We start from the raw sequence: 11554 nt of genomic DNA, 5'->3' as shown, positions 1-11554 counted from the left end.
TGTGTACCGGGAGCGCATCGACTGAATGTGCACGTTCACTCGGCGCAGCGCCAGTGAAAATCGCTTGGGTGTGAACACTCAAGACGCGCCGAAAAACGGCACGAAAAACGCTGGCGATAAGCGCGCGCGATATTCGTCCCGGTGTGTACAGGCCTTAAAGCTGCTTTGAAACAATCTACATTGTTGAAAGCGCTATATAAATAAAGTTGACTTGACTTGATCATGTCTAAATATGTATTCAAATGCAAAACCTAAAAATAAGTAAGTTATTATCTGCAATACTTTTTTGAGCAACCAGACTAGATACATGTATATGTATTAAAGAGCCATACAAACACAAAGTAGGTAAACCATGGCTTTATAAATCAAATCAAAATAAATCAATAATTTTTCCAGCCACAAAATGACTCTAATTTGCCTCTTTGCATTGGAATTCTCTATTTTAACCTTAATTACTACACTAGTTGTAAAATAAATAATAATACAAATATTTTAAGTGGTCATTAATGGACCATAATTATTGCACAAATGGTAGGCCTATTTAGTACCAAAAGATATCCTCAAAATATTCAATAAATATTATTAAACTAAAATATAGAACATTTATTTAATTGAAAAATAGTTAAGGTGTATTGTCACATTTGACTACTAATGAGTAAGAGTGTGACTAATTAGTAAGGAATACCTGAGGGCTAAATACAAGAAAAACATTAACATTAACTATGTTGCATCTCCTTCACTCTCCATAATAAAATTATCCTGTAAAAACGGTTGACGTAATAAAAAACTGCTGCTAATACCTGCATAGTAAAACTGTTGTGTATCCGCTTAAGCCATTCAAAAGCATTGACAGAGCGCTGGTTTGTTTAACTTCAACGCCTCTGGCTTTAACTGTTATCCCACATTAGCGCCAAAACGTTATTTATTGATTGAATTTCGTATTCAATTTTAAAAGCTTAGACTTTCATATCAAAAGCAGGTTTTGCAGTTTGGCGTGAGATTTAAAAAAAGTTAATGAATAGAGACGTGCAATATGTGGCGGCCGGTGTTGATTCTGTGGCGCACCGCCACGAAATCGTCTATGTGTGGGAAACACTGGTTTGACTAGGTTGTTCTGGGCAACTTCCAGGGCGTTGCTATGCAGTTAAGACACTGAAGTGTTTGATAAGGTTTCAGCATATTTTCTAGGGTGTTGCTATGTTGTTGCTAGGGTGATCTGGTTGTAGCTTGTTTCTATGTAGTTGCTATGCGGTTGCTGGGGTGTTGCTATGTGGTATGGAATCCCATTTCTGCCTGAGAGTAGAAGATAGCCCAAACCTTTTTCTACTAGAGTAAGTTTTGCCCCTTTTCTTCAATTGAGAGTAAAATATACGTGTGAGAAAAAGTAAATAAGAAATAAAGTCATATTGTGAGACAAGGTCACTGTTACAAGATATCGTCGCTGTCCGATGAAAACCACGTATGTCCATTTTGCCGATTTTGAGATTTTTCGACGGATTGAATGTCCAGGTTAATTTCCGTATACAGTATGCTTCACATATCTAAATGGCCAATGAAAAGTTATGAAATCATGTCATCTGATTTTCACGTATATCCATTTGGTGTCAAAGCTGTCAATCACGCCGCGTATCTCCCGCCCTGTGGAAGCATCTCGCCGGTCTCGTGAAACATAGCCTGGTGAGACAATGACTTTCCTTCATCGAGGTAAATGTTTCCCCCCTGACGCCAGACGTACGTCTAGGAGTGACAAAATTACGGTAGGACTGTACAAACAAAGTATCTGTCTAGCATTACCATGTCAGTGTATTGATTCATTGTCCCTTCATAGTTTGCAAGAGACATTTAATAAATTTATAATTAATATTAAATAAACTAAGCGTATTTAATAAACTAAGACGTAGGCTATTTAATAAACTGAGCGTATTCCTCTGTCAATATGAAACGCGACTTGGCCATTCTAATTAATAATCGGAAGAACGCGTATCGACCACCGTTACTGTAAAATATGCACGTATGTCCATTTAAACTCAATTTTGGTCAAATGTGGATTATATCATTACACTGGCAAGAATATGGTTACGTGTAAAGATGCCGTACTAAGTACGACAACGCTACATTCAACTGCTTTTGAAATACGGTGTTTTTTTCACTTCCTGAAAAGTAACCGTTTTGGACATACGTGAGTTTCATCGGGCAGCGACGATATGCGAGATCACATTTACCTTATTTTTGACCATTTAGGAATGAGTCTATTGTTCTATTGTCTACCTGTGTGTTTAAATGCTTTAAAAGCTCTTATTGAGCCCTGACCACAAATAAAAAGAGGAAATATTAAAAAAATTTGCATGGGCAAAAATACCTTCATTTTCTCACTGGTTAGTTCCTTGAAATGGTCAAAGTTCAGTTTAGAGTAAATATTCTTCAGAGGACTTTTTATTTGCTCACCATGACACACAAAAAAAGTTCACTAAACCGGACACATACAAAAGTGATAAGAAGCCGAGGTGATTTTTGTTGTTGTTAAGTGACTAAATCTGCAGTTCCACTTGTCCTTAAAAGTAATAAATATCATAAATATTCCTTGATGGGAACTTTGCCTCTGGGTTGTAATGACATCACAGAATCATCTCTATCTAAATAAGTCCAAGAATCAAGGTCAGAACCGGCAGTTTTCTTGGTTTTGACGCAACAGTAAGTGTTTTTGTGTGGCAAAAGTTTCCAGGGAGACAAAACAAGCTTCGTGCCGGAGAGTCAAAGTGGCTTAGTAACCAACAGCAGCTGCCACAACAATAAACACAAAGGAGCTCGCTGCATAGTTTTACAGTAATTCGTCCCATTCATGAAAACATGCCTATCTGAACTTTAGGAATAAAAAGGGTGCTCATCATATACTCTCTACTCTTACGAAACTACTCTTATGACCAACTTGGGTTGTTGTTTGAAATTGGGTCAACTCTTTTTGGTGTTTAGTAATGAAAACTATCAGTACTCTTTGTCAAAACAAAGAAAACATTGTACTGTAGTGCTTAGCAACAATTCAGTAAATTGATCTCCATCCAGGCAGCGAGCGGCTCCACCTATTATAAGACCGTATGCCGTATGGAAACAGTGAGAATATAAAGGACACCTTTTTCGCTCTCTGGCCTGCCACTGAGGAAACTCCAAACATTTGGATTTCTTCGGGAGCAGACAGTTTTTGCTCCTGACTTGGCGACTGTTTCTAAAGTGAACCAAACACAGGAGAAACAATGTGATCCTTATAGGAATAAAGGTTAGATTAGTACCAAAAGGGTTTTACAGACAAAAGCCCCAGCAGAAACAGTTCTCTAGTTCTCAGTTCTCTAGTACAACCCTATATACCTAACCCTATATAGCAAGTGTCTTTGGTGAACCTAAGGTCATGCAAGGAACCAACCAATGAAGAACCCTTTTAAAAGATAGTTTACCTAAAAAAAAAAAAAAAGATTTGGTCACCTTTTACTCACCTTTATGTTGATCCAAGAAGTATGACTTTGATCTGTGGGAAACAAAGACAGACATTTAGGAGAATGTTCATGCTGCTCTTTTCCATACAATGAAAGTCAATGCAGATGGCCGCTGTATTTTTAGAAGAAAACACCTAAAATTTTGGTCTGTTCCTCATTCAAAAGTTAATGGTTGGCTTGCTATAATTGTGTAACAGAGGCCAGCTAGAAGGAGCGGTGCGAGTAAAACCTCACTCCCCTGGCGACTGATACTGCAGGCTGATGTCTTTAGCGTCCTTGTTAGCACGCCCGCTTCCCATGCCAGAGATGGCGATTCCAATCTTGCTCGAAGTGGGTCGAGTAGAACCGGAGGGGTTATCTTGGTGCCGTGACCCGGATGAGAGTGAGGTTTAGGGGGGTGAGTGTAAAGGAGGCCAGCTAGTAAGAGCTGTGTGAGTTAAACAAACTCCCCTGGTCTCAAGAGGTGCACTAACGACAGACGTTAGAGACTGAGGTCTTAAGCGCCCTTGTTAGTGCGCCCACCTCACATGCTGGAGACACAGGTTCGAATCCTGCTCGGAGCAGGTCTAGGAGAACCAGAGGGGTTATCTTGGTGCTGTGACCCGGATGAGAGTGAGGTTTAAGGGGGTGAGTGTAATGGAGGCCAGCTAGTAAGAGCTGTGTGAGTAAAACTCACTCCCCTGGCTTCAAAAGGTGCACTAGTGACAGATGCAATAGGCTGTGGTCCTTTTGCATCCTTGTTAGTTTGCCCACCTCCCATGCTGGAGACACTTGTTTGAATCCAGCTTGGATCGGGTCGAGTACATATGAATATGAATCATGCAGACTATTTTTGAGGTACATTTATTGTGCTTTTTTGTCATTTTTGGAGCTGTAAAGCACCTGTTCTCATTCGCTTGCATTGTATGGAGAAGAGCAGAGGAAGAATATCTCCTGCTGTGAAGAATGAATTAAAAAAAGGACACTAAAGAGGGGACACAATGTCATCTCTTTCTCCTGTCGTAGACCAAAATGTTCTTATCTAATTCAACACCTGCTCAGAATGAGCGCCGCCCTTTAACTACCCCATCCGAACTATCAAAGAGTCGCTAACGTTATTCCCCATACATGTTTTGACCATCACATCTGAACAAGATGGAACATATGTATGTCCGAGACCCTACAGCATTGTATGACATCGATGCAAAAGCCAACATTGACTTTAACCCCTCTTAAATGTGTTTCCCACAGTGCTTGGCAGTCCAGAGGGTCACGCAACCCTGTTCATTAGCCTCCTGCTCTAGTGACCCGCAGGAGGCCAGCAGATTACGGCTATGTAGCCCTGCTCGCTGCCATTTCCTGCTACATGCCAAGTCAACAGATGCCTAAGGAGACTAGCGGATTTTATACGCAAGACCCAGACTGAGCCAAAGAGCGGAACCTTCCAGCAAGAGCTCAGGCTGAAAGTTGATCACAATTAGGAAATCCTGTGCCACCCACTGCGGCTGATGGTGCCACTTTAAAAATAGAGTTGTGTGCCGGGCAGTTGCTGAGTACAGCAGAAAAGAGTGATGGCCTTTCTTTGACATGTGATGACATACACTAAAAAGCATGGCATTGCTTGGCATTTTGGACATTGGTACTATTGTAATGGCAAGGTATTCTTAGTCATTAACAAAAAAGTACTAAAATGGACCATATTTTTGGACATGATACTATGGACATGAACCATGGATAGTAATAGCATGGTATTTTTTGAACAATCTCTTAAAGAAAATACGATTGTATATTTATGGTATCACGTGGTACTGAAAGTCATGTGTTATGGTACTTCTAAGATTACATAATACATCCATGGTGCATGTCCAAACTAGCATGATAGTACCAAGGCACATAATACAATGGTACAATGGTAGTACCATGGTAACTGTTCAAAATAGATTGGTAGTACCTTTAAGTACTTTTTTTTAAATGAAGTGCTTATGAAGTGATACTATAGTACTGATACTATAGTACTACAATGTTATGATACTATAGTACTACGATGTTATGATACTATAGTACTACAATGTTATGATACTATAGTACTACGATGTTATGATACTATAGTACTACAATGTTATGATACTATAGTACTACGATGTTATGATACTATAGTACTACAATGTTATGATACTATAGTACTACGATGTTGTGATACTATAGTACTACAATGTTATGATACTATAGTGCTACGATGTTATGATACTATAGTACTACGATGTTATGATACTATAGTACTACGATGTTATGATACTATAGTACTACGAGGTTATGATACTATAGTACTACAATGTTATGATACTATAGTACTACAATGTTATGATACTATAGTACTCCGATGTTATGATACTATAGTACTACGATGTTATGATACTATAGTACTACAATGTTATGATACTATAGTACTACGATGTTATGATACTATAGTACTACGATGTTATGATACTATAGTACTACAATGTTATGATACTATAGTACTACGATGTTATGATACTATAGTACTACAATGTTATGATACTATAGTACTACAATGTTATGATACTATAGTACTACAATGTTATGATACTATAGTACTACGATGTTATGATACTATAGTACTACGATATTATGATACTATAGTACTACGATGTTATGATACTATATTACTACAATGTTATGATACTATAGTACTATGATGTTATGATACTATAGTACTACAATGTTATGATACTATATTACTACAATGTTATGATACTATAGTACTACGATGTTATGATACTATATTACTACAATGTTATGATACTATAGTACTACGATGTTATGATACTATAGTACTACGATGTTATGATACTATAGTACTACAATGTTATGATACTATAGTACTACGATGTTATGATACTATAGTACTACGATGTTATGGTACTATATTACTACAATGTTATGATACTATAGTACTACGATGTTATGATACTATAGTACTACGATGTTATGATACTATAGTACTACAATGTTATGATACTATAGTACTACAATGGTGTGTTGGACATGGTACTAAGGTATTGAAGTGCCATGTAAAAAGCATGATAAATTAATACGGTAATTAATCTGTACCAGGTTACATATTGAAGTACCATTGGATACCGTGTTTTTGAACACTAATGTAAATACCATAAAAAACTATGGTATTACTATCTGACAGGTCATGTACCATGGTTCCAGCACAGTATATTCTGTAAGGGTATGCAGTGGTGCTATGGTTAATAAGAATGTTTAGAAAAATTACAGTGTGTATAGAGGACAAATTGGGCAATAAAAGGCCAGATATTGTGTGTGTGGAGCGGAAACAAAAGGTGATGGAAGGGGGAGGTCGGAGCAGAAGGGGAGATTTTGAAGGAACTGGGGGGTGGAGGTATTGGTGACGGCAGATGCTGTCCCAGCATGACTTCAGTGAATCTGTGGTGGGGGCTGTTGTTGGGGGGGAGGGGCTGATGGCCTTGTTTGACATCAGCTGCAAATCTGGCCTGAGTGTGTATTCGTTTGTTTGTTTGTAGATGCGTACGTGTGCATGAGAAGGGTGAGGGTGTTGGAAACGCATGTTTTTGTTTATGTCTTTGTGTGGCGTGGAGGAGGGGTGGTGCTACTGTATGTATGAAAAACATCCTTGAGTGCTTGGGTGTCAGATTTAATTTGATCTGTCCAGAACAGTAGCAGAATGTGAGTGTATGTGCATGTGTGAGAAGATAGATAGACAGACAGACAGATAGATAGATAGATAGATAGATAGATAGATAGATAGATAGATAGATAGATAGATAGAGTAGACAGACAGACAGACAGACAGACAGACAGACAGACAGACAGATAGACAGATAGACAGATAGACAGATAGATAGATAGATAGACAGATAGATAGATAGATAGATAGATAGATAGATAGATAGATAGATAGATAGATAGATAGATAGATAGATAGATAGATAGATAGATAGATAGATAGATAGATAGTGTACACAGACTGGATAGACAGACATGAAAGATAGATAGATAGATAGACAGACAGACAGACAGACAGACAGACAGACAGACAGACAGACAGACAGACAGACAGACAGACAGACAGACAGACAGACAGACAGACAGACAGACAGACAGACAGACAGACAGACAGACAGACAGACAGATAGATAGATAGATAGATAGATAGATAGATAGATAGATAGATAGATAGATAGATAGATAGATAGATAGATAGATAAATAGATAGACAGGATAGACAGACAGACATACAGACAGACAGACAGACAGACAGACAGACAGATAGATAGAGTAGACAGACAGACATACATACAGACAGACAGACATATAGAGTAGACAGACAGACAGACAGACAGACAGACAGACAGACAGACAGACAGACAGACAGACAGACAGACAGACAGATAGATAGATAGATAGATAGATAGATAGATAGATAGATAGATAGATAGATAGATAGATAGATAGATAGATAGATAGATAGATAGATAGATAGATAGATAGATAGATAGATAGCTTTCTATCTCTCTATCACCCCTCCTATCTGTTTGTTCATAAGTCCGGAGCGGCGAGGACACTCTGTCCTATATTAATACCCTTGAAATTGCATAACCAGGACAGAAGTGGGGCAATGTTTGGAAGGGAGTGACACGAAACCTTGCTGAGCCTCGTACTGCCCAGTGCAGCGAACAGCTGAGTGTGTTTATTTTGCTTCATTCAGTGCATGTGTGTGTGAAGCTGTTGGCCCTGTATGGCGGTTGCTATTTTCGTAAACAGAGCAGAGAGAGAGAGAGAAACAGCATTAGGATGTTAGAGCAAGGATGTTTTAATGTCATTGTTGTGCGTCACAAGCGTGCGTTGCATTGGTTCTAGCCGGCGGCACAACAGCGATCCGGACTTCTGAATTATACACACCTCAAAATTGATGCATGTCTCCCAGACATGCAGTAGAAACACAAACCTCACGGAATATCAGCATAAGCAATTACATAATAGCTGCCCTCCCACTACTTGCTATCAATAAATAGACATTACCAGGTCTGTAATCTAACGTCAAAACAATCGCCACTCCTCCATAACCTTCAAAACAATGCAGCTTGTTAGAGAAAGGACAAGCTTGTTGACGACTGGTTGTGGAGACAGTCAAGAGCCAGAAGCAAAGGTGTGTTCCTATGAGGTGTCATAAACTGGTTGAACGAGCACAAAACACATAATTGTGTGAGGTGAGCTCACTTTACGGTCATGTGGCTTGACCTGTATCATGGGTGCCGCCCTTCTGCCATCTCATCAGTAGCAAATCATGTCATGTCATACTCGTCAAGTGATTGTTTTTATGTTCCACCACAAGTTTCACTACTTTAGTCCAATACTCTCCTTACCAGTTTTTCAAGCATTACTAACAAACATACTAATCTGCATGTAGTTTCACACTATAGCTAATTCAGAAACTAGCAGTATTTAGATTAGCTCTTCAGATTAGGTTGAAATACCTACACTGTAAAACTAACAGTGTACTAAATAAAAATGAGTTCACTGCTCTCAAATATTACTGAACGTTATGTGGACACAATGACTGAAACAGAACTTATAGAACATTTCTAGTTCCCAGCACGATAACTGTATAATAACTGTATTGTTAAGTGATTAAATAAGTGATGATTAAGCATTAATGATGAACACCTGATGACAATGAGCAGAATCACTGAAGGAAAGAGAAACACAAGAACTACAACTGACTTCTGCCACTGACTTAGATGAAATCAACTGATATGAAATCTCTGAAGATCTCAGCAGAGGAGGATTAAACAACTCCACAAACAGCATTACCAGCTTCCCACATTACTAACTCGATTTACTTTATTTCAGTCATTTCTGTTTTAATGAAAATAATGGTTTCATTTGAAGTCAATTATGGTGATCAGTGTTTGCTATAGTTGGGCTCTTGACCCTTTACTTTTTAGCTAAACTTTTTTCTGCCTGCTTTAACTGTGTTTATAAAGTTATGTAACCATGTTATGAGCCCAGAGAAAATGTGATCAGGTGATGTTGGTTGTTTATTGCTGATCATATAATCATGATGTAGTGGCTGAATCACTGATCTCATTCAGAGTCTAATGCTCTGGTTATAGAGGTAATGTGTTATAAATTTTTGTATTATTCATAATAGAAGCCATGTGATTCTACAGCATGAGATCCAGGACGGTTGTGGTAATCGAAGAATATGCAGGATTTAAAGAAATAAAATTAGTGCACAAAAGGTTTTAATCAGTGTATAAATCTCTACAATGGTGACAATCAAAAAATATTCAGATAAACACATCAACTCTGAACATAAAACAAGCTACAAAAACATCACAACAAAAACAGCAAAAGTAAAACCAAATAGAACGAATCAAAGAAAACTAGTCACAATTCAGATGCATAATTTATACATGCCGCAATGCATGCTGAGTTTTGATTGGTGGTACCCAGCATGCACTGCAGCATGAAGCTTTTCATTGATTGTCACCATTGTTGAGATTCATACGCTGATTCTTGATGTCTGTGTGTGTCTAAGTAATGCCGTCGATTAAAACTTTTTGAGCACTACATGATTTTAAAATCCTGCATATTAGTCAATTACCACAACAGTGCTGGATCTTGTGCTGTAGAATCACATGGCCAACATTATGATAAATACAAAATTAACAACACATTACCTCTATAACCAGAGCATAAGACTCTGAATGAGATCAGTGATTCAGCCACTACATGATGATTATGTCATCATCAATAAATAGACAACATCACCTGATCACATTTTCTCTTGGCTTCCTTTGTCATAACAAATGTGATTTATAAACACACAGTTAAAACAGCCAGAGAAAAACTAATGTTAAAGAGTCAAGGGTCAAAAGCCCAACTAAAGCAAACACTTATCTCCACCATGGCGACTTCAAATGAACTATTATTTTCATTAAAACAGAAATAAAGTATGTCTTGTTAGTCATGTGTGAAGCTGGTAATACTGTTTGTGGTTTAATCCTCCTCTGCTGAGATCTTCAGAGATTTAATGTCTTATTTTATCTTCAGTTGATTTCATCTAAAGATGTGGCTGAAGTCAGTTGTAGTTCTTTTGTTTCTCTTTCCTTCAGTGATTCTACTCATTATCATCAGGTGTTCATCATTAATGCTCAATCATCACTTAATTAACACTTACTTAACTGCAACATATATTAAGAATCATTAAAAAATATTCTTCTATTAGTGAACTCAACTGAAACAAGCTTAGAGTCCTCATAACTATTGGGTTCTAAACTTAAATTAATTGAAGCAATACGTTTCCTCAAATGTAACGAGTTAGCTTAACTTATTGAGTTTGACTCTGTGTGCTGTTGTGAGGTAGCAGCGCGGAGTTCTTTTAAAGTTTGTAATTTCAGTTGTTTTTCTCAATATAGTGAAGTTTTAGCTGTAAAAAGTATTTGAATGCAGTGTAAAGTTTAATTGTATATTAAGAAATATCCTTGGTTTAGTGGACTCGATTAAAATGAGTACTCATTTTTACTTCAATTAAGTGTTTTTAACTTAATTGAATTGGGGTAATCAGTTTCCTCAAATTAAATGAGTTAGCTTAACTTGTTGGGTTTAGTTGGTTTGAAATAAACTATAACTAACTTTGATAAGATTAACAAAGGAAAGTAGCAGGTTAACTTGCTACAAATGTTAGCAAAACACAGTAGAGCAATGTTGGCGTATCTAGCTAAAATAACAATCAGAGCTAAGTACTTTTACAAAACAATGGTGATTCAATGAATAAACTAGCAGTACTGGATCGCTAACTACAACTAATTTTAAAGCTAGCTCTACAGATAGCATAACTAGTTAGGTTGAATTGCAACAAACTTATAAGACTGACAAAATAATTTTTTAGATAATCTTGCTAATAAAGTTAGCAAAACATGGTAAGATGTAACCAACATTCTATCACTAAAAGACTTTCTTTTAACAAGTAACTTTTCTCAACAACAATTCATCCCTTCTTAAGAAAAGGAGCC

The sequence above is a fragment of the Gobio gobio genome (genome assembly GCF_949357685.1).
Source record: "Gobio gobio genome assembly, chromosome: 24".
Classification (NCBI taxonomy): Eukaryota; Metazoa; Chordata; class Actinopteri; order Cypriniformes; family Gobionidae; genus Gobio; species Gobio gobio.
Note: the sequence above shows the minus strand (reverse complement) of the source record.